Source organism: Hemitrygon akajei, unplaced genomic scaffold (genome assembly GCF_048418815.1).
Source record: "Hemitrygon akajei unplaced genomic scaffold, sHemAka1.3 Scf000040, whole genome shotgun sequence".
NCBI lineage: Eukaryota > Metazoa > Chordata > Chondrichthyes > Myliobatiformes > Dasyatidae > Hemitrygon > Hemitrygon akajei.
The window spans coordinates 2619307-2644087 of NW_027331926.1; positions in this window are offsets into that span (position 1 = coordinate 2619307).

Below are 24781 nucleotides of genomic sequence, written 5' to 3' on the forward strand. Positions count from 1 at the left end.
ATGTGTTTTTTTGGGTGTGGGGTCGTCTGAAAGTCAACTATTTTGCCTACATCCGAGTCAGTGAAGTACACCAGAAACCCCGGAACAACTCACTGTCGAACTTGAACGAAAGATGCGCGTCGGCCTTCCGGGGAGTTTACGTACAAATCAATATCTCAGGAGGAATACTCCACTGCAAGATGCTATTCCTGACGAAGCAGTGGGAAACAGCTCTGATGTAACCAGACCAATTGAGGTATTTATCCTGGAGCCATACTTCTCACAGCATCTCACAGTTTTGCCGAATCTGAATAAATAAACAGGCATACTGCGTTTTTCCTCAGCAATCACCTTCCCACCTACCTAATGTACTCAATCCAATTCGATAGATTGGACCTCTGCTGCACAAAGTGTCCAAGAATATATTTCATTTACCAGAAGGCATTGCGATGGCATTTTCTGCCTGAACCGGACGAACGGCGATTGGGCGAGTGGTTTTACGAGTGCGAGTTACTGAATTATTCTCAGGGTGAGAGACAGATTGTAAAGAACCCCCGATCAAGAGGAGATTTGCAGTCTGTCCATGGTAACCAGTCTTCCGAAACTGTTCAATATCTGGGGCGCTTGGAAACAAAAGCTCTCGCCAGAGGAAACAGATTGAGCTGCACCGGGCGTACCTGAGCAGGCATTCGGGCCGCACGGAATACCGGCAGGGCACTACGTTGGTGTCCCGTTGTTGATGGCAAGGCTTCTCATGAAAATATCGGTCGAATCACCAACTTGGTGGAACGGAAGCAGACATTACAGGGAGCTCGTGAAGAAAGTAAACTGGAAAGAGCAAAGTGGAGGCAGATTGGGAACACGTCCCCGATTCTCTCGGGTATAGGGGAGTACGGTAGCTTATCGGGGTTGTTCACAGCCTCAGTGGAAATTCACATGCCACTGACGAAATGGGAATGCTGCCGCGGAATGGGAGAAGCGTCAGCGATGATAAATACGTTCGTGACAACGCCGAGTGAACTTTGTCATGAGACTTAAGGGCGATTTGAGCGTCTCCTTCAGCTGCACCCTGAACCTGGCCTGGACCACGGCGTAAAGGGCCGTGTTGGTGCAGCAGCTCAGCAGTTGCAGCATGTAGCCCAGCTCCCGCAGAGTATCCGGGGGGTCCCATGAAAAGTAAATAATGAAGCTATCCCATACGGAATACACCGTCAGCAGCGCCCACAGCAGGATGAAATTCCCCGACATCACCAGCAGTAACAGGAGGGATTGCCTGCGGTTCTTCATCTCCGGGTCGACGGGCGTCTCGCCATCGCGAGAAACACGGAGTCTCTTCCGGGCTCGGCTGGACACTAAGACGTGCCTGATGGTTAAACTGTTGAGCATCAGAACCAGGATAAAGGGTAAGATTGGGGTGAAGAGGTGATGAATCACCAGAAAAGTTGTCAGCTGAGGTGGGGAAAAGAAACGGACACTAGGGTAACAGAGCACGGAAGTAAATAATAACGAATATGGCCCTTCTAAAAAAAAGTACCAGAAAAATTTCTTTACGCAGCTCAGCACAGTCACTGTCCCCAGAACCAGAGCCGCCGCTCTTCCGGTGCAGTATTTTCGTTTCAGCTTCTGAAAACAAATGGCGACAAATCGATCAAAGGTGAAAGTGACGGTGAACCAGACAGAACAGTCCGTGGCGGCGTAGAACACGACGGCGTGGATGTTACACAAAGGAACAGGTGATAACCAGACTATAAACTCAAATGTCATGAACATCATCAGAATCTTGCTCAATACCAGATCGAAGAGAACTACGAGCGGATCCGCTGCTACCATGGCAACCAGGTACCTTGTGATGCCTTTGGAGAGACCGCACTTTCCCCGCGACAGGATGACGATTGTCACCACGTTCACTGTGCGGAGTGAGAAAAAGACCATTAACACGCATTTGGGTGGAAACATTCTTTAAAAACAATTATTTTAATCGATAGCACTTTCGAGAGTAGAAATGGCATGGCATGAATGTATCATCTAAGGAGATTATCGGGAGCCATTATTAAATCGGTTGTGATTATAATGTACCTGCTGAGGTTCAGGAGAATCCGGGGGATCTCATTGAAAATCATTGGATATCGATACACCTAGATATCGTGGATGTGGATTGGGTAGCTTCTGAATTGGGGGAGTCTACAACTGAAGACGAGGTTTTGCAATAGAAAAAAATCACTTTAGAACAGATGTGGGTAGAAATTTCTTTAGACCGAGGCTGGAGAATATGTGGAATTCTTTGTCACAGATGGCTGTGAGAGTCAGCTCATTGGAGTCATTTGCAGGAATAGCACTTTATTCTTCGGGGTGTCTATGGATACGTGGAGTGGGCGCCACAATATGGGTGAGAGGTATAATCAATCAGCTATCATGGAATGGCGGAGAAGGCTCGGCGTTTGAACGGGCGAATTCAGCTCCCAGAGCCCTATGGGCGAAGGAGTGATAACAATCGATGGCTGGAATGTGTTCTGATCTTTGGCGTCAGAAGAAAGAATTGAAAACAGGACGTGATAATGAACTGTTTAATGTACCGTCTGTCACAGTGACAGAAATTCAACTTCCTTAAACTGTAAACACGAGAGAACATTAGAGCAGAAGAACTGAAGAAATAGTAGCCGGAATAGTCCATCTGTTCGGAGTGGCATGCGCCGCCATTGAAGATGATCATGGTCGATCTGACCATGGAGTCGTTTCCATCTATCTGCACCCCCCCCCCAATAAAACCCTTAATAACCTACTACGCAAAAATCTATCCACACATCTCTGAAATATATTTACGGAGGTAGCCTCCAGTGCTTCATTGGGCAGAGAATTCCTCGGGTTCAACAATTGCATCATCTCGGATCACAAGACCCTGCAGCGGATAGTGAGGTCAGCTGAGAAGATCATCAGGGTCTCTCTTTCCGCCATCACAGACATTTACACTACACGCTGCATCCACAAAGGAAACAGCATTATGAAGGACCCCATGCACCCCTCATACAATCTCTTCTCCCTCCTGTTGTCTGGGAAAAAAAGGCACCAAAGCTTTCGGACTCTCCAAACTATGTAACGACCAAACCATGTAACAGTTTCTTCCCCCAAGCTATCAGACTCCTTAACACCCAGAGCCTGTGTTTACACCTTACTCCCCTATTGTCCTATTTATTATTTATTGTCATGCCTTCACTGTTTTGTGCACTTTACGCAGTCCTGTACACCACGGTCCTGAAAATCGTTGTCTCATTTTTTACTACGTACCGTACCAGCATTATGGTCGAAATTACAATGAAAGTGACTTGACTTGACTTGACTTGACCTCTTTGAAAGGCAGTTCCTCCTCATCTCTGTCCTACGTTCGCTGCCCACAAGCTTCCGTCAATGTCCCATAGTTCTAGACTTGCCTACCAATGGAAACAATTTTCCTGCCCTTGTTTTATCTATCCCTTTCATAATATTATATGTTGCCAAAAGATCGTCTGTGATCCTTCTGAATTCCAGTGTGCGCAGTCCCAGTCAGTTCAATCTCTTCTGATAGTCTCACCACCTCATGTCTGGAATCAAAATGGTGAACACTACAACGCCAGTAAATCCTTCCTCAAGTCAGGAAACCAGACCTGCACGCAATACGTTAGCTGCCGCCTCACCAGTAACTTGTGAGGTTGCAGTATAACCTCCCTGCTCTTAAATTCACCCCTGTAGCAATGAAGGCCAATATCCCAATTGTCTTCTTGTTAGCCTGCTGTTGTTGTAAACCAAACTTTTGTGATTGAAGAACAAACACTCCGAAGTATCTCCACACGGCAGCATACTGCAATCGTTTACCATTTAATTATATTCCGTTCTCCCATTTGTCCCTCCCAGGTAGGTGACTTCGCTTTTAGCAACATTGTGCTCATTCCGCCAGGACGCTAGAACTTTCGCTTAAACAGTCGATATCCGTCTGCAGCCTCTCAGATTCCACTGCACTGTTTGTGTAGGCGGTAGATCATGGCAGTAATGATGACCACGTGACCTCATTCTCTTTATCAGGTGGGGCTTTCAAGTACTTATTATATATTATCTGTCTATCTATCTATCTATCTATCTATCTATCTATCTATCTATCTATCTATCTATCTATCTATCTATCTATCTATCTATCTATCTGTCTATTTATTCCTTCATTCATTCCTTCCTTCCTACTCTCGATGCAGTCCCCTCCAACAAACTGCGAGAAAGTGAAATTATCCCACCACGTCCCAAATGGACCGTGGAACATAAAGCACCGGAAACATGTGTATTCATCACAAAAGGTGCAGATGTAGTTTGCCGGAATACTGCCTAGATTGGAGGGTGCGCACTGTGCGGGGAGGTTGTGGAAGCTCGAACTTGCTTCTCTGGGAGTGAATGTGCATGAGAGGTCACTAGGTGGCAGTGTTTGCGAGGAAAAGAGACACAGATAACGTTTGCCTGACAGAGAAGTAACCGGGATGCTGACAGCCCCAAAGCTGGAGAGCGAACATCCGTAATTCACTCAGCCGGTGTTGCTGAAGCGGTACCGGTTTGAGAGACCTGCCATGCAATTAGCACGTCGTTAGAGGACAGGTAGGAAAGAGAAGCTGACTCATACTTTTCAACGTTAATCACGAGGAATAGACGAGACACTTACCAGGGACAGCTACAATGGCGAGTACAGGATAGTAAACCATTTTGACGGTATGAAGCGCCTGATAGATTCGAAAATCCAACGGAATTCCATTATTTGTTTTAACCATATATGGATACGCCCGGAAAATATTATTTACAGATGCTGCAGTGTTCCGCGATGCATTTTGTAGGTCCATTGCTGGAATAATCCAGATTTCTGCTCCCGATCCAGCCTCTGTCCTCTCTCTCTCTCTCTGAAGCCCTCTGATGTCTGATAGCGTAGATTGACGGCTCTGACGGAGACTGTCGTTGAGAAGGAGACATATTAATAGAACAATTCACCAGCAGCTACACCTCCGCGGTGACGTCGAAAATTCCCACGGACACTTACTTAATTAAGTACTGCTGAATTACTCGTGTATTTAACTGTTTATTTGCAGACCCTCAGAGAAGCAATACAAATGCAGTTTGGAAAATTTATCTAATAATCCCGGCAGTCGGCTGTCCACCGATGCGTGTCGTGTCTGTAAGTGGACACAAAATTACGAAACTTACTTATTTACACACAGTCAGACACTGGCATACAACTAGTCTGGAAAGGAAGGTACAGGCAGCAAATAATGAACAAAACAAAACAATAATAATGATATTAGCAGATTAAAATAATTATTGCATCGATATTAAATTATAGTTCCATTTTTTTTTGTGAGTGGTCCGCCACGTCCTTCTCACAGCGCACTATTTTTCGTCTTTTTTTGTTTTTTGTCGAGGACAGGTTGCGAGCTCGACCCTCAACCCAGCAGGTGTAGAAATCCTGCCAGGGAACGGATTGACTGGATTCGAACACGGGACCCTTCGTTCCCGTGTCCGGCGCTGATGTCACTGCGCCACCAGCCGGCCTGTATTTGCATAGGTAGACTGAAAATAAAATCGTGCTCGATAATTTTGTAATAATAATTTTGAGAAAAAGAGCGTTGACCTGCGGCCAATAGGGACGTCGGGTGATTTGGGAGGCGAGGACTTCAATCAGCCGGTGTATTGAAGGCGACACCTGGTCCTTACAGTGAACAAAGATCTTTGGCCAGCGACCAGGCGACGTTTGCGGTTGATTAGCAAGAGGAAGGCAGGGGCAAACGCAATACCCACGTCTGAATGGACCGTCAATCATGTGGTCTTCATGCTTTTGCTGGCCGATGCCTCAGCTCATGGAGCCTTCAGTCAAAGGAGGCAAGGAAAAGGAAAACACTTGGTTAAGATTGTTTTCATTCTCTTCCTTATATCTGTTCAGATAGGATAGCAGAGATACCAGGCAGGATAGTTGAATGCTCCTATTGTGAGATGTGGGATGGCATAAAGAACTCCAGTAACCCTGACGACGTCAGCTGCGAGAGCTGCGTTCAGCTGCAGCTTCTGACAATCCGAGTTAAAGTGGTGGAACTGGAAATGGACGAGCTCCAGATCACTCGAGAGGCTGAAGTGGTGATGGACAAGGATATACAGAGAGGGAGTTACACCCAGGGCTGGCAGGGCACAGGAGACTGTGTGACAGTCAGGAAGGGCAAACGGCTGAAAGGGCCAGGGCAGAGTTCCCTCTGGCCATCTCCTTCAACATTTTGTTTAGTCTTGTGGTGATTCGGGGCGGCGGAATGACCTAACAGTGTTCAGACACAGTGACCGCGTCTCGGGTACTCAGTTGACCTCTGTAACTCAGAAGAGAAGTCGGCGGTGGGTAGTGTGATTAGGAGTGCTGAGGTGGTGGGGGGAAGGCAGGCTATATTGGTAGTATCCAGTCCTCAGCATTCTTAACTGGGAGGATGAACAACGAGAAATTATGGTCTACGTAGGTACCGATGACATGTGTACGATGAGTGACGATGTAGTGCACAGGCTGTTCGGAGAAGCAAGAGCTCAGTTAAAGGCCAGAATCTCCAGGGTTGTGATCTTAAGTTTGCTACCAGTGCCACGGGCTTATAACGCAGCGAGGAAGGAGTATACAGTTTAAAACGTAGCTAAGGTGTTGCTTTTCTATGCGCAGTTCCCTGAATATAAATGGGAACATGTATTTGGCTTCCACAACACGAACTCAAACTGCCAATTTTTCTGCAGGGAATCTTTCCAACTGCTCTTCAGCTGTGATTTTTCAATTTAATTCTTCGCGGATTTTTTCATTTCAGTCGGTCTTCCAATATACGGGATAGTCCACGCCTTTATTCCCTCTGCCAAAGTGTGAGACTACGCATTTCCCTACATTATTTTCCTTCTGCAAATTCCTTGCCTATTCCTGCAGTCCGTCTCACTCCTTCTGCAAACACCGTGGTTGCTCAGTTCCACCTGCACTTCCCTCTGCCTCCGCATGATCCACAAGCCCTCCCATAAAGCAAGCATATTCGTCATTCAAATCAGTGACGAACAACGCGATAAGAAGCGGTCCCAGACACCGATTGCTGCGGAACTCCACTGATGACCGCCGTCCAATCAGAAAAACAGCTATTCAGTAATCCGTATGGACATCTCCAGAAGGCTACAATATTAAGCAGCACCAGAATAGTCTGAAAGTTCCGAGCAAATGAGAAATAAGCGTGATTGGCTGTGTCCGGACATGAGGTTTTCACCAGCTACCGAGAAGCAGAAAGGACACAACAACTTACTGTAAATACCAAGTCAGATTCCGTCTATTTATACGGTACGATCAGTAATTACATGACCGTTCCGATATAATAATACAATATAGAGAAGCAACAACTTATTTAATAGATACAGTCATTCCTAGCACATCTTACTTACATTATTCAATGCTTAAGATATGCCGCGATATGCTGAATTAAAAGAGGAAAGTGAAAGGAGATGGAACATGAATAATGTAAATATTGTCACGATACTGTTTACAACAACTATCATCATAGTCATTACAAATCAGCATTACAATATTAGCCCTGCAGGTAAAATATTGACATCAATCTCTAAATTGCTAAATACCTCTCGAGTAGTCTGAAAGCTCCGAACAGTTGACAAGTGGAGGTGGCTGGTTCTGGAGTTATCCGTGTTGGTGTGAGTGAAGTTCCGCAGTCTCGTTCAGATTATCCACTCTCATTCATCTCGAAACTGCTCCTGAAACTGAAATATTAATCTCGGATCCTCAATCAAGTTTCTGTTTGAAAGAAAAATAAAAGCTCAAAAACAATAAGACATCAGCCAAGTCCAGCTGCGCCGCAGACAAGAAACCACCCGCACTTCTTCAGTTCCTGAGAGGGACAAAGGAATTGCCTGTTAACTCTCCCCGATATTTAAAACCGCCTTCCCTTCCATTACCAGCGGCTAATGATTGACTAAGCCGTTTGTCACGTTGCAGTCCTCTTCTCTGGTTAATTGGCAATCTGTTGATCGGTGAGGCACAGGGAAACAGTGTCAGGATGATCTCCCTCTCCTCCCTCTCTCTCTCTCTCTCTCTCCTCTCTCTCTCTCTCTCTCTCTCTCTCTCTCCTCTCTCTCTCTCTCTCTCTCTCTCTCTCTCTCTCTCCCTCTCTCTCTCTCTCTCTCTCTCTCTCTCTCTCTCTCTCTCTCTCTCTCGCAGGCCAACCAGCCAGCGTAACACTTTTCTTAACTATACTAAGACCACAGAAAATGAATCACGATTGTATAGCATAACTTTACAGAGAATACAATCACGTGATGAAGTAGATTGAAGTCAGTCTGGATATCCTTTTGTTTAAAGCGGAGGCTGCAATCATGTCAATTACAGAGGGTTTCGAAAGGTATGGGCAGAAGGCAAGCGAACGGGGTTAAGAAGGCGAATTAAATCAGTTGTGATGGAATGGCGGATTAGACTCGGTGGAATGGCCAAATTGTACTCCTACGACCTGTTATTTATGCTCTGTATTCTTCACGGTCAAAACGTTCAGATTTTGTCTGAAACTGCATCAATCTTCAACCGGCCGTTTGCATATGAATTCCATTTTCCTCTGGGCTTGCTTGAGCCAGTCTGAGTATGTGATATCGCCATTGATGGCATACACTCAACAGCCACTTTATTTGGTACACCCGTACACCTACTCGTTCATGGAAGTATCTAATGAGCCGTGGATGTGGCAGCAGCACATGGTAGAAAAGTCTATTCAGGCATGCTCAAGAGAATCAGTTATTTCCCATCAAATGTCGAAATGGGATTTGACAGCAGAACGATGGTTGGTGGCCGACGGTGTGATTTGACTTTCTCTGAAATAAGTTTTTTTTTTCAGTCACAGTACTCCCCAGAGATTAATGAGAATATCGCGAGTTAATTAAAACAAAATCTTTTAGTGACCGGCAGTTCGATGGCCGAATACCTTAGTAACAGAGATCAGATGTGATTAGTGTTCTTGCTCTTACGGTTGAACGCCTCAGCACCTGCGGTCTTTCATGTCTCTTTTATGGTCGTTATTCCATTATTGATTTATTGAGTACGCCAGCAAGAAAATGAATCTCATGGTATACGGAGACGTAGATGTACTGAAAGCCCCGATCTCCAAGGCTGTTTAAGTCTATGGAAACCACTCACATGTCCCGCCAAACTCGTGAGATTGAAACGGCTCTCCCGCCCCGACAACCGGTTTATGTGGATGCTGTGTAATTTACTACACTGTAATAAATTAGTGCCACGAATTAACAGACTGCACAAAGTATAGGATTAAATTACATTTTGAATCTTAACATACAAGGGTTAGAAAATAAAAACAAAAAGAAGAAGGGCGATTTAAATTTAACAGTCAAATGTGCACCAGATGGAGATCAAATTGCACTTCCTTGTCACTCGCGGACTGGTCCGCGGTCAACGGGAAAGCACGCACCACCTTCCGAACGTCGCTCCCAATCCACCTCGAACAAACGGGTCTCCCACCGGATTGTATCCTTCGACAGTGCATCACATGTTGAGAGCCATCGATCGTGTGGATATTCAGAGGCTTTTTCCCAGGGCTGAAATGGCTAGCACAGGAGGGCACAGTTTTAAGGTGCTTAGAACTCGGTACAGAGGGGATGTCAGGGATAAGTCTTCTACGCAAAGAGTGGAGAGTGCGTAGATTTGGCCGCCGGCGACAGTAGTGCAGGCGGATGGAATAGGGTCTTTTAAGAAACTCCTGGATAGGTTAATGGAGCTTAGACGAATAGAGGACCATCGTTAACCATATGTAATTTCTAAGGTAAGGACATGTTCTGCCGAAGGGCTTTGTGGGCCGAAGGGCAGTATTGTGCTATAGGATTTCTATGTTTCTATGATCAGCTCTCCCAACATCTTCCTTCATAATCTGACGCCGAACAAAAAAAAAACAAGACCAACCTTACTGTCTCTCTCCAAGAAAAGCTCCACCTGATTCTACGATGCTAATTGGATAGCACATAGTCCTTCTATTCGACAATAACCCAAACAGGCTGCCAGCAGAACAGACTGCTCTTACCGAACTGCTAAAGGAAATACATAAAACATAACAGTAAATATATGAACCACACATTACAGTTCGTTGATAGTCATTGTGAACTTTGACCTCAGAGCGGAATTACACCAAAAATGTTGAGAGGAACTCAGCAGGTCAGAGGAAATCTCTGGTAATGAATGAGGGGTTGACGTTTTGGGCAGAGACCATTCATTAGGACTTGGCAGCTGCAATATACGTTTTCTCTCCGTACTCGTAGTTTCAGTCAGTTCCCTGCTCGTCACAGGCTTCTGTGACTAATCGGCGTGGCATTGAGCCTATGCAAAAACGGAAAATAAAATGCAATTTGTCCAACTGTGTGTGCTCAATCATGCTTGTTCCCGTATTTTCCTTCCCCGCCGCCATTTCCCGGCCTTCTCCTCGTATCGATTGATGACGTATCCAATCAACAATCTATAAATCTCTTCCTTAAATCCACCGACTAACCTGGCTTCCACAGCTGAATTTGGTAACAAATTCCCCAAATTCACCACCCTCTGGCGAAAGGAAGTTCTCCTTGAACATTTCATCTGCACCCTTTGGTCATTCAAGTGCTTGAGCACCTTCTCTCTTGTAACAGTAACTGTACCCACTTCTCTTCCCTCACACAGTACGGCATCAGGCAAACTGCTGGTGTCTTCCACAGTGCCAAATATTCATTTAGATCATCTGCCATCTCCTTCTCCCCGTTATTATTTTGCCTCCCTCCTTTTCTAACAGTCCTATATCCACTTCCACTTCTCTTTGATTTTCATATACGTAAAAAAAGTTTTTACTCTCCACTTTGATATTGTCCACTAGCTTGTTTTCATATTTCATCTTTTTTTTCCTTCTAATGATTCTGTTAATAGCAATTAGTAGTTTATTTAAAGCTTCCAAAATTTCTGTCTTCCCATTTTTTTTTTACTTTCACGTTTGCCACGATTGTATTAATTTGTCATCAGAGTATTTCGTGATTCTTAGAATACATGTATTCTGCACGTTCCTCTGTGTTACCAGCTCACCAGCTCACCGCATTTCCGCCCTGCAGACAATCCCGACGGCACCTTCTGCATTTTATTTTAGCCAGAACCTTTCTCATCCCTCTGTAATTTCCTTTACTCCACTGCTGCGTCAAACTTTATTTTTTCCCCTATCATATTTCAAATTGAACTCAACTGTATTGTAATCACTGCCTCATAAAGATTCGTTTACCTCAAGCTCTCGAATCATTTCTGATTCATTTCACCGCAGCCAATGCAGTGCAGCTGATCCGCAAGTCGGATTAAGGACAATCTGCACGAACAAGCCAAACCAATCGAGCTGCATGTCGAAAAAATCCCGTGGCTATCATAACATCGACCTTTATACACACATTTCTTTCCTGTTAAAATCTGTGGTCTCTATGCCAGTTATTGTTGAGTTTCTTAACACATCCCATAGTGTTTTCACAGCTCACGATCCTATCTCACATCCTTCCAGGGAGTTGATGCCATTCTTTTCCTGCAAAGCCACGCTACCCACTCTGCAAACCTTCCTGTCCTTCCGATACAACGTGCAGCCTTGGACTTTCAGTTCCGACATGCGACTAGCTTTCAGCCACGATTCAGCGACAGCCACCACATCCTACAGTCTGTCAGTCTGTAACGGTGCAACAAGATAATCCTTTATATGTCTTAATCTGGAGCTGTAGGTCAGTGACATTCGGCTCTTTAAGGGAGAGTGGGGTGTTACCGCTGAGTTGCAGGAGGCAGGTATCTGTCTGATCGACAGAACAAGGAAAAAAGAATAAACAGACATTCCAGAACACTCTGTGGTTATTCCCATCAATAAAAGTTTTATCGTCGTCCGTACTGTTGGCGGCTGCAACCGACCGTGGGAACGCCGCAGCGTCTGTTCTGCGGAAACGAGTCCAAAGCGGCGGCTCAGAATGGAAGGGAGAGAGGAGGTGTTACAGGGGATTGAGAAGTTGGAGAGGCCGACAGGAGGTTCAGTGGAGACACCTAGATGGTGGAGAACAGTGCCAGGATATGGGGCAGCGGGATTCTGACACAATGCATAGTTGTGTTCGCTAAAATGTCTCAACAGTTTTGTCACAATATCATCGTACCCTACAATAAAATTCTTCGCATCCTGATTTTGTCCTACAGTGTATCCGTTTCCGTAGTGAACACCGCTGTGAAATAATCATCAAGGATTTACCGAATTTCTTGTCTCCAGATAACCGGCTTTCTCCTTTAGAAGGCACATCATTCTCCTCGTTCCCCATTTGCGCCTCATACACCTTCTCTATATCCCTTGTTTCAACATTCGCGCTTTGCTTAGTGACCTCCGCGTGTCTGGCTCGATCTCGTATGACGAAACATTAATCATCATTTACTTCCTCATATCCACATCTACAATGCATTGAAACATTTAGATTCTTCAACTCTCCTTGTCTTGCTTTCCCGGGGTGGGGGGTGGTGGGGGTGGTGGGGGACATGCTGCTGCTGAGATCGATATTATAAGAAATCCACATGTCATGTCTGGATTTTTACCCGACGGCGGTTATTAATGAATTTTCCCCAGTTCCTGCCCAATGCGTTTCTATTCGGCATTCGACCGACTGAGCTCTCCCCCGTGAAGATCTGTTTCATCTTAACCTGTAACGACCTTCACACTTCTCTGATTACGGGCACTGCTCCCAAAATGGTCCCAATCTAATTACTGATAATTTGGTCGGTATAACCCAGTATATTTTTCTTATCTAGACCTGGGACACGGGAAATGTAACAACTGAAAACTAATGTTCTTTAATGACCTGTGAATTTAACCGGTGCTTTGCATCTGAGTTTGCTGTGGAAAACACTATCAGGGTGTCAGAGTCCCGAGAGTCTCAGGAACGAGAGTGAGGGCTATTTTAAATACAAATAAAAAAGTGCTCAGCAAAGACAAAGCTCTTAAGATGTGAAGTCTCCTGGGACAGATGGACTATATTCTAAGGTGTTGAGAGTGGCTGCTGGAGAGATAATGGATAGATTTGTCATCTTCTTTCAAGAGTCTGCTGAATCTGACATTTCTCGGAGGAATGGAAGATTACAAATGTGATTCCACTCTTTACGAAGGGATGAAGGCAAAAAATTGGAAATGTTGGGCAAGTTAGCTTAATCTACCTGGGAACTTTTTAGAATCCTTTATTAAGGCTGAGATTGCGAGTTTCTTGGTGAGTAATGACAAAATAAGTCAAAGTCAGTAGGGTTTCTCTGAATGGAAATCTCGCCTGATAAATCTGTTAAGAGTTCTTCGAGAAAGTGAAAAGCGGGAGGGGGGCGCGGAGGTGGAGGATAAAAGTGAGGCAGTGGCTGTCTTTTACATGGATTTTCAGAAGGTATTTGAAAAGGTGCCACACATGAGGCGGCTTCACAATATAAAATCCAATGGCGTTACATCGACGATAACAGATGTGATGGATAACAGAATTGTTGTCAGGTAGGAAGCAACGAGTGGGAAAAATGGGCATTTTGTGGATGGCGGCTGGTGACTTGTGGTGTTCCTCAGGGTCGGTGTTGGCACATCTACTTTTCACGTTGTTTGTCCATGATTTGAATGAATGAATGAAATTAATTTATTTCGGTCAGTACAAACGTAAGAAAAGGTATCATTTACAATACATTATATTTCATAATACAAAATTGTATTATTTCATAATACAAAATTACAAAAAAATATTAGATATCCTTTAAAACAGACCGAAACGATGTAGATTGAAGCTACATCAAATTACGCCTCTCCCTCTTACATATACAACAACATATTTGGCGCCAATCATCACATGAAAAAAACAAAATCATCATCTTTTAACACAATATGTAATTCCAAATACATTTTACTACATTACTCCCTTTCATTTTAAATCACGTATTTTATATTTGATCATTAACTAATCCTAAAATAACTAGCATTATGGAATTAAAAGCTTTGTAGTAAAGTTTGCAGACGATATGAAGATAGGTGGGGATGGGATAGGGAGAACTGAGGAATCAATGAGATTGCACAAAACAAACATATTGGCAGGATGGGGGGAAAGTAGCAGATGGAATAAAGTTTTTGAAAATATATAATAATGGATTTTGATACAAGGAAAAAAAGGGTAGACTATTATCTAAATGGGAAGAAGATTCAAACATCGGAGGTGCAGAAGGTGCAGACTCGGGATTCCTCGTGCAGGACTCCCAGAAGGTTAATTTACAGGTAGCTTCTATGGTGAAGCAGAAAATGCAATGTCGACATTTATTTCAAGGGGAATAGAAAACAAAACTAAGGAGATAACGCTGACGGTTTATAAGACGCTAGTCAGGCCTCACTTGAGAGTATTACCAACAGTTTTGTGCCCCATATTTCAGAAAGTATTTATTTTATTGGACATTTCAGAGGAGGTCCACGAAAATGATTCGGTGAATAAAGGTGTTAACATATGGGGAGTGTTTGACAGCTTTGGGCCTGTATTCGCCGGATTTTAGAAGAATGCGGGGGAGATCTCATTGAAACCCACAGAATACAGAAAGGATTTGAGAGGGTCGATGTGGAGAGAATGTTTCGTCTGGTGGAGGTTTCCATCACTGCAGGACACAATCTCACAAATGAGGTGCGACCCTTCAGAGAAGATTGCTGTGCAGCCCAGGTCCGTGTAGATTGATGTGCAAGGTGGAAATCAATCGCACCCTGATCGATCAGGGCATCAAATGATACAGCTTGACGGCTTGATGGTGGATCTATGTGTTTGAGTGAGCTCTGGAATCAGCCATGATAGAATGCCGTAGAAGACTCGACAGCCCAATGGCCTATTTCTGCTCCTCTGTCTAATGGTTTTATGGACTCGCTGAATAATTTATTCGCATATCACTTTATTTTTACTGTTGTTTTAATTTCCCTTTGCTTTCATCCCACGATTTACTTTGAGGACGTGATTTACCCACTACACTGCATTCTGTTCTCGTGCTATATTAATGCTCAGTCTATCAACACGGTCTCCGGAGAATGAATGAATCAATGATCTTTATTGTCATTATACAGAGATACAATGAAACTCTGTTCGGCTTCCTCTCAGGCAATTAAACAATGCGGTAGATAACAACAATACAGTAATAGAAAAACAGTATTGAATAGATAACTAACAGAAAATAAGTTGCAGCAGCACCAGAATATCACAGTAACGCACAAAGTGCCGATAGTGCAAGTATTTGAGTCCGTGTATGTGCATGTGTGTGCTCACGGTTTCAGTCATTGTTTTGTGGGAGTGGTGTGATGGAGGCCAGAGCTCTGAGGTAGAAGCTGTTCCTCAGTCTATTTTTTTCCGGCTTTTAGGGTCCTGAACCTTTTTCTGGACGGCAGCGGATCAAACAGGGAGTGGCCGGGGAGCGTGGTGTCTCTGGCTATGCTGATTGCTTTCCTCCTGAGTCTGCTGGAATAGATGGTCTCCCGTCCTGGGAGCTCCATCCTGACAATTTGTGAAGACGCTATGAGGAACCGGCCAGATTTTCATCGGATATTCTATCTGATGCTTTTCTACATTTCATGGCCATTCCAGCAGATTGTCGTAGGCTGTGACAATGTACAGAGCAAAACACTTTGGGCAACCAACCACCCCACTCCCTTCAACACCCATGCCTGCCAAAAAAAATAGATTAAATGGCGTTGTATTGGGCCCGGTGCAGGATCACGATAATGACAATGGGAATAAAAGGTTTAACAAATGAAGATCTGAACTTGTACTCGCTGGAGATTAGAGCAATGAGGGGAGTTGAGGAAATTACATCGAAATCTATCCAATGTTAAAAGGACCAAGACAAATTGGATGTGGAGGAGTCTCGGAACAGAGGGCAGAACCTCAGAAAAGACCGGTCGATGTAGAGCGGAACTGAGATGAAATTTAAACTGCCAGTGTCTGGCTAATCTAAGGAATTGACTGTCCCGGACGGCTATGGAGGCCACGTGTTTGGGGTATTCAATGTGCAGTTTCATAAGGAAGTTGAGGAGGCAGATCGGATAGAATTGAAAAGACCCTTAGTAGAACCTGCGAGCAGGCGCGATTGTCGCGAATGATCGAATTCCGCTGTTTTGCCTCAGATTTCTCTTCTCTCTGGTTATCCATTCGTCCATACGATATCGGAACAGAAGTCGGCAGTTTCACCCATGGAGACCTCTCCGCCATTTCATCATGATTGAGCCAATTTTCCACTAATCTCTCAGGTCCTCCTTTCGCCCCGTATCTCCTCATACATAATGGCCTCGACAGCTGCCTGATGAATTTTGATGAATTTACTCGAGGGAAAAAAAGGAGGAAATGTGTAAAGCTCCGCAAGTTCGGGTCGAACGAGACGCATGAGGAGCGAAAGGAAGCCAAAAAAGAACTAAAGGAGGAGAAACACGAGGAAATTGGAGATGCTGGAAATCCAAGGCAAAACACACAAAATACTGGTGGAACTCAGAAGGACAGGCTGTATCTATGGAAATGAATAAACAGCAGGCGGTTTCGCTGGAGACAGGTCTGCAGGGAATTAGGAAATCTGGGAGGATAAATAAAAATTAATAATTGGCAATCATCAATAAGATGGATCACCAGGCACTGTGTAGATTCACCAGGACGAAGAAGTGCCAGGTCCTCTCACTAATAAAGGGGGAAGATGTCCTTGCAGGCGCAGATTGCGCGGGGGTACTGACAGAGTCCTTTGATTCAGTATTTTCCAAGCAAACGGATATGGGGAAAATCTGAGCTTCACTGCCCAGTGTATAAATCCGTTGCAACTTCTTGAAGTCAAGGAAGAGCAGCGGCTGGGCCTCCAAAAATGTTGGCCAGCTCCGCGGATCCTGATGGAATTCATCCCATGGATATTGAAAGCGGGAACAAGGTCTTTTGGTGTGGCCTTGATTGTTTTCCTCATGCCCCATCCAACCACAGGCGAGTTCACGCAGGACTGGTCAGTTGTAATGTTTTATCTCTTTTTAAAAAGAGAAAATGTTAAAATCCAGGGAACTATCTATACATGAGACTCATTTCAGTTATATAGAATTAGTAGGAAACGATTCTCATGTGCAGGATTTACGAGAGTTGGCAAACCCAGCCAGATTAGGGAGAGCTAGCATGGCTCTGTTCAGGGCAGATCTTGTCTTACAATTTGATTGGGTATTTTAACAAGCTGACGAAAGGGATTGATGAGGGTAGGGCAGTGGATGCTGTTGACATTTTTTTCAGTCAGGCCTTTTACAACCTCACTCAAGGGAGGCTAATCCAGTATTTTAAGAGGTTAGGCAGTTAAGTGTGAGGTGGTTAAATTTGGTAGGTCAAATCTGACGGCAGGATATAGTATTAATGGTAAGATCCTTTGCAGTGTGAGTATCAGAGGGGTCTTCGGGTCCAAGTCCATAGAACACTCAAAGCAGCTGCGCAGTTTGACACTGTGGTCAAAAAGGCATTCGGTTTCCTGGCCTTCATCAACCGCGGGGTTTGCTTTTGAGAGCGGAGAGGTAATGTTACAGCTATATTGGACGCTGGTGAGTCACCACTTGGTGTACTGTGCTCCTTTCTAGTCACCTCACTACATGAAAGATGTGGAAACTATAGAAATGGTTCAGAAGAGATTTGGAAGGGTGTTTCCTGGATTGGGGAGAATGTCTTTTCTCCTTGGAGTGACGGAGAATGAGTTGAGACTTTAGAAAGCTGTATAGCTGTATTAGATGATGAGAGGCATTGATCATATGGATAGTCAAAGGCTTTGTCCCAGGGTTGAAATGGCTAACACGAGAGGGAATAGTTTTATGCTGCTGGAAGGGGGTACAGAGTCAGTTATATATATATCACAAACCCCGGACGATCTCACCGTCGGACATTAACTTAATGCTGTTCTTTATGCGTTGTGATTAAAATGCGATTCCTGGGAAACGACATAATATCTGTGCATCGCAATCTGCCACCTGCTGGCGGCATACAAATCTACGTTTTTATTTTTGCAGATGAGTGAGTTAAACTGCAGTGTTACTGAATTACCTCTCCAAAAACAGGTGTTTCGACCAAGCATAACATTCTTATAATACCTGAGCATAAACCATGTTTTGTTCACTCCATTTTCTCTATCTTCCTAAAAATATTTCCAATTCTCGTATTTTTCTATCGTTCGAGACCGAACTGTGGAATTAGTATAACACAGTTGTCATATCTCCGGCCACATTTCCAGCTGGACTTTTACTAAATTTCCTCAACGTCGACAACTCCATCACGTTTGTGTCGTCTGCAAGAGTGTTTATGAGCCCCACCCATTTCAATCAAATCAGACGCCAGAACATTCCCATCAATTGTCACATGCAGAATGGCTGCCCTCCACCACTGCCCTCTGTTTTCTATTTGAAGCCTTGCTATCCAATGCAACTCAGTCTCATGTCTCAGACTACCGGAACGGGTCCTTCTCAAAAGTCTTACTTCCAGTCCAATCCCAACGTTCGGGACTTGACTGGCGCAATGTTTCACGGGCCGAGCGACCCTACTAATGGCAAAATTTACAATGATCGATTAATCTATCAACACATAGGTGTTTGGTATGTGGGAGGAATCAGGAGTACGCCGAGGACACCCAAGCGGTCACGGTTTACAGACAATGGCGGGAAATGGGTAGAACGGCTATAATCAACCGGAGAAGGAGAAAAGCTTAGCTACGAGGGAATCAATAAATAAATAGACATTATGTGCCCTTTCCTCAGCAATCACCTTCACCACATACTCAGTGTACACAATCCCATTTTGGACGTAGGACAACTACTACAGGAAGTGTCCAAAAATTATTTAATATCCCGAAGGCTTTGCGAGGGGGATTGCTGCTAGGGACGGACGATTGGATGAGCCGTTTTACGAGTGCGGGTTATTAAATAATTCTCGAGGTGGTTGACAGATCTCCAAAGAACTCCGCTGCAATGGGACACTTGCAGTATGTTCACGGTAACCAGTCTGCCTGAACGGTTAAAAGGCAGGGGCTCTTGGAAGCAATAGCTCTCGCCAGAGGGAAGAGATGGGGATGCATAGGGAGCACCTGAGCAGCGATTCGGACCGAAAGGAATACCAGCTGGGCACCACGTTCGGATTGCGCTGGTGATGTCAAGGCTTCGCATGCGAATAAGGGTAAAATCACGCACTTGTTGGAACTGAGGGAGAGATTACCGGGAACCCGTGAAGAAAGTAAACAGGAAGGAGCAGAGTGGAGACAGACTGTGGATGCTCCGAAATCCTGTTGGTGCATGGAGGGGTGGAGGGCGGGAGCTTTTCAGGGACGTCCACATACCCAATGACGAAGAGGTATATTTTGCAGCGGTATGGGTGAAGCGTCACTGAGGATTAATGCTCTCCTGACAACGCTGAGTGAGCTTTGTCATTAGAAGGAAGGGAGATTTCATCGTCTCCTTCAGCTGTACCCTGAATCTGGCCTGGACCACGGCGTAAAGGGCCGTGTTGGTGCAGCAGCTCAGCAGTTGCAGCATGTAGCCCAGCTCCCGCAGGGTTGACGGGGGATTCACGAAAACGTAAACACCGATGCTCTCCCATACGGAAGACACCGTCAGCAGCGCCCATAGGAGGATGAAATTCCCCGACATCACCAGCAGTAACAGGAGTGATTGCCTGCGGTTCCTCATCTCCGGGTCGGCGGGCTGCTCGCTGTCGCGTGAAACTCGGAGTCTCCTCCGGGCTCGGCTGGCTACTAAGACGTGGCTGATGGTTAAACTGTTGAGCAGGAGAATCAAGATAAAGGGTACTATTGGGGTAAAGACGTAATGAATCACCAGAAATGTTCCGAGCTGCGGTGGGGAACTGTCACTGCCATAACAGACCAGGGACGTACTTAATATCGAATATGTCCCAGCGAGCAAGAAGTACCAGAAAATGTTCTTTACGCAGCTCAGTACGGTCACTGTCCCCAGAACCAGAGCCGCCCCTCTCCCGGTGCAGTATTTTCGTTTCAGCTTCTGAAAACAAATGGTGACAAATCGATCAAAGGTGAAAGTGACGGTGAACCAGACAGAACAGTCCGTGGCGGCGTAGAGCACGACAGCGTGGATATTACACACGGGAACACGATGCGACCAGAGGAAAATCTCTTCTGCAATGTGAGTCATCGGAATCTTACTCAATACCAGATCGAAGAGAACGACCAGCTGATCCGCCGCTACCATGGCAACCAGGTACCTTGTGACGCCTTTGGAGAGACCGCACTTTCCTCGCGACAGGGTGACTAATGTCACCACGTTCACTGTGCGGAGAGAAATAAAGACCATTAACACACGTTTTGATGGAAACATTCTCTGTGAACTATTATTTTATTCGACAACACTTCAGAGAGCAGAGATGAATATAGAATTAATGTATCTGCTAAGGAGATTATCGGGAGTCATTACTAAATCGGTGGTGATCATAATGTACCTGCTGAAGTTCAGGGCAATGAGGGGAATCTCATTGAAACCTATCGAATATTGAAATGCCGAGATATCATGGACTTAGAGAGCTAGCTTCTGTAGTTGGAGAGTCTGCACCTGAAGGCGAGATTTAATAATAGAACGACATCCCTTTGGATCAGAGATGGAGAGCAATTTCCTCACTCACAGACTCGTGAATATGTGGAATTTTTCGCCACAGAAGCCTATGGGGGCCAGTACATTGGAAACTTTTGCAGCGCAGAGTGATAGGCTCTTGATTCGTCGGGGTGTCAATGGATTCGGGGAGTGGGCGCAAAAATGTGGGTCAGAGGGATGATAAATCAGCTATGATGGACAAGGTTCGGTGCTCGAAAATCTGAATTCAGCTGGCGTGCCCTGTGGGCTAATCAGGGATATCAGTGTATGGCTGGAATGTATTCTGATCGTTGCCGTCAGAAGAAGGAATTGAGACCGACAAGGTTTAAGCGAATAGTAAACTGATTAATATGCCATGTATCGCGGTAAGAATTTCAGGTCCCCTCAGCTGTAAACACGCGAGAAAAGGAAAACATAAGAAGATTAGCAATAGTATCAGGAATAGTCCATCTGTTCGAGTAGGCATGATCTGGCAATGAAAGTGATCACGGCGGATCTAGAAACATCGAAATATGGAAAATGTACGGCACAATGCAGGCTCTGCGGCCCACAAAGTTGTGCCGAACATGTCCCCAACTGAGGAATGATGAGGCTGACCCACAGCCCTCTATTATTCTAACCTCTAAGTACCTATCCAAAAGTCTCTTAAAAGACCCTCTCGAGTCCGCCTCCACCATTGTTGCCGGCAGCGCATTCAACACACTCACAACTCTCTGCATTACAAAAATCCCCATGATATCTCCTTTGTACGTACTTCCAAGCACCTGAAACTTTTTTCCTCTCATCTTCAGAACATGGAAAAACCCTCTGACAATCCAAACGATTAATACCTCTCATCATCTGAAATAGCTCTATCAGGTCATCCCTCACCTTTCGACGTTCCACGGAGAAAAGGCCGACTTCACTCAACCCGTTTTCATAAGGCATGTTCCCCGGTCCAGGGAACATCCTTGTAAAGCTCCTCTGCTCTGCACCGTTTCTATGGCTTCCACAGCCTTCCTGTACCAAGGCGACGAGCACTGAGCAAAGTACACCAAGTAGGGTCAAACCAGGGTCCCATATCGCTGCAGTATTACCTCTCAGCTCCTCAAATTATTTCAACTATTAATGACGGTCAATACACCGTGTGCTTTCCAACTACAAAGTCAACCTGTGCAGCTGCTGTGAGCGCCCTATGGACTCGAAACCCAAGATCGCTCTGATCCTCCATACTACCAACAGTCTTACCATTAATACTATATTCTGCAATCATATTTGTTCTACTAAAATGAGCCACGTTGGACTGATCTGGGTTGAATTCCATCTGCCACTTCTCAGCCCAGTTTTGCATCTTATCAATGTTTTGCTGTAACCTCTGACAGCCCCTCTACACTATCTACAACACTCCAACATTTGTGTCACCAGCAAATATACTAATCCAGCCCTCCACTTCCTCATCCAGGGCATTTTCAAAAATCACGAACAGTACGATTATCATACTAGATCATTGAGGCATACAACGGGTCACTGTCCTCCCTGCGGAATATGACCCGTTTACAACCACTCTTTGCCTTCAGTGGGAAGCCAGTGTTGGAGCCACAAAGCAATGTCCCCTCCATGCCTTCTTACTTGCTCAATAAGCCTTGCATGGGGTACCTTATCAAATTCCTTCCTAAAATCCATACGCTCTACATGTCATGCTCTTCCTTCATCATTATGTTTCGTCACATCCTCAAAAAATCAAATCAGTCTCGTAAGGCACGACCTGCCCTTGCCAAATCCATGTTGACTACCCCTAATCATATTATTCTTCTCTAAATTTTTATAACTTTTGCCTCTCAGGATCTTCTCCATCAAGTTACCAGCCACTGACCACGCCTACCTACCTTTTCCCCATAGCCGTTATTTCTTTTACTATGCCAAAACCTCTGCCAACCAGTCTTAAACATACTTATTGCGGTTCCTTCCATTGCTTCTTTCAGCAGAGTATTCCACAGATTCACCACCCTCCGAGAGAAGAAGCTCTTCCACATCACCGTCCTAAATCCACATGCTATTTCCCGCTGTTTTAGTCTCACCAACCAGTGGAAATAACTTTGCTCCAACAGTCATACCTATCCATTCCATAATTTTACATGTTTGCAGAGGGTTTCCTCTCATCCTTCTGAGTTCCAGCGAGTACGATCCCAGTCGACTCAATTGCCCCTCATAGTCGAACCACCTCATCTCTGGAATCAGCTGGTGAACCACCTACACGGACAGTTTATCAATCCTCAAGTCGGGAGACCAGAACTGCACAGTACTCCGGATGCCGCCTCACTAGTACCTTGTGCAGTTGCAGCATGACCACCCTGCTCTTAAATTCAATTCCTCTTGCAACAAAGGCGAACATCCCATTTGTCTTCCTGATAGGTTGCAGCACCTGCAAACCAACCTTTTGTGATTCATGCACAAACACACCAAAGTCCCTCCGCACAGCAGCATACTACAATCGTTTACTACTTAAATAATATTCTGATCTTCCAGTTGCCTTTCCCAAGTGGATGACCTCGCATTTACCAACATTGCACTCCAACTGCGAGACGCATACTTTCGCTGAACATATTAATATCCCACGGCACTCTTTGTCTAATGGCAGTGATGATGCCCACGTGGCCTCATGTTTTAACTGGTGAGGCGTTGGAGTTACTTATTTATTTGTTTAATTAATTCCGTTAATACTATATTCTGCTATCATACTTGACCTACCAAAATGAGCGACCTCACACTGATCTGTTTTGAACTGCATCTGCCTCGTCTTAGCGCAGTTTTGCATCCCATCAATGTCCCGCTATAACCTCCGGCAGCCCTCCAGAATATCCACAACATCTCCAATCTTTGTGTAATCAGAACATTTACTAACCCAGCGCTTCAATTCCTCATCCATGTCATTTGTAAAAATCACGAAGAGTAGGGGTGCCAGAACAGACCCTTAAGGCACATCATTGGTCAACGACTTCAATGCAGAATATGACCGTCTGCAACAACACTTTTCCTTCTGTGGGCAAGACGTGTTTGGATCCACATAGCAATGTGCCCTAGGATCACATGCCTCCTTACTTCCACAATAAGACTTGCATAGAGTACCTTATCAAATACAGTCAGCCGATGTTTGCTGCAGCGATACCGTTTGGAAAGACCTGTCTTGCAATATGCGAGTCTTTAGGTGACAGGTATGGAAAAGAGGTTGACTTATATTTTTCAAGAGACGAGACACTTACCAGGAAGAGCTACAATGGCGAGCACAGGGTAGTAAACCACTTGGAATGTCCCCAGCGCCATAGCGATTTGAAAATCCAACTTCAGCCTGTTGAGAAAATATTGCATCGTCCAGAAAACATTCTTCACAATTCCCGTAGCATTGCGTGATATATTTTGAAGATTTTGATCCATTGCTGGGCGAGTCCAGACTCCTGTTCACGATCCAGCCTCTGTCTTCTCTCTGTCTGCAGCCGCTGCTCTCACTGAAACTGTCGTCGTGAGGGATTCTGTACATACTAATAGTGCAGGCAACCAGTAGCCACACCTCCGTGGTGACGTCGTTAATCCCCAGAGATACTCCCATAATTAGGTTCTACGGAATGACAGGTGCACGTGAACCCATTTTGTTTTCCGACCGTCAGAGAAGCAGTTCAGACGAAGATTGGAAGTGTATCTAATAATCTTACAATTAAAAGACCATAATTAGGAATCAAAATTAGGCAGTTTCGCCCATCGAGTCTGCTCCGCCATTTCATCATGACCGATCCAAGTTTCCACTAATCTCACAGGTCCTGCTTTCTCCCCGTATCTCTTCATGCCCTGACCAATCAGGAACCCATCAAATCGGCCTTGAATATGCATAATGGTCTCGACAGCTGCCAATTACTATTTGATGAACTGACACAAGGAAAATGATAACGCAATATATGTAAAGCTTCGCAAGTTTGTGTCAAACAACACTCGAGCAGGGAAAAGAAGCCAGAAAAGAACGAAAGAAGGAAAAACACCAGGAAATTGCAGATGCAGGACGATTAAAGAAATGCAATTGTCAATCAGGATTAAGGTGAATCACCATGCATTCTATACATTCACGAAGAGGAAGAAGGGTAGGTCCACGCACCAATAAATGGGGTACATATCCC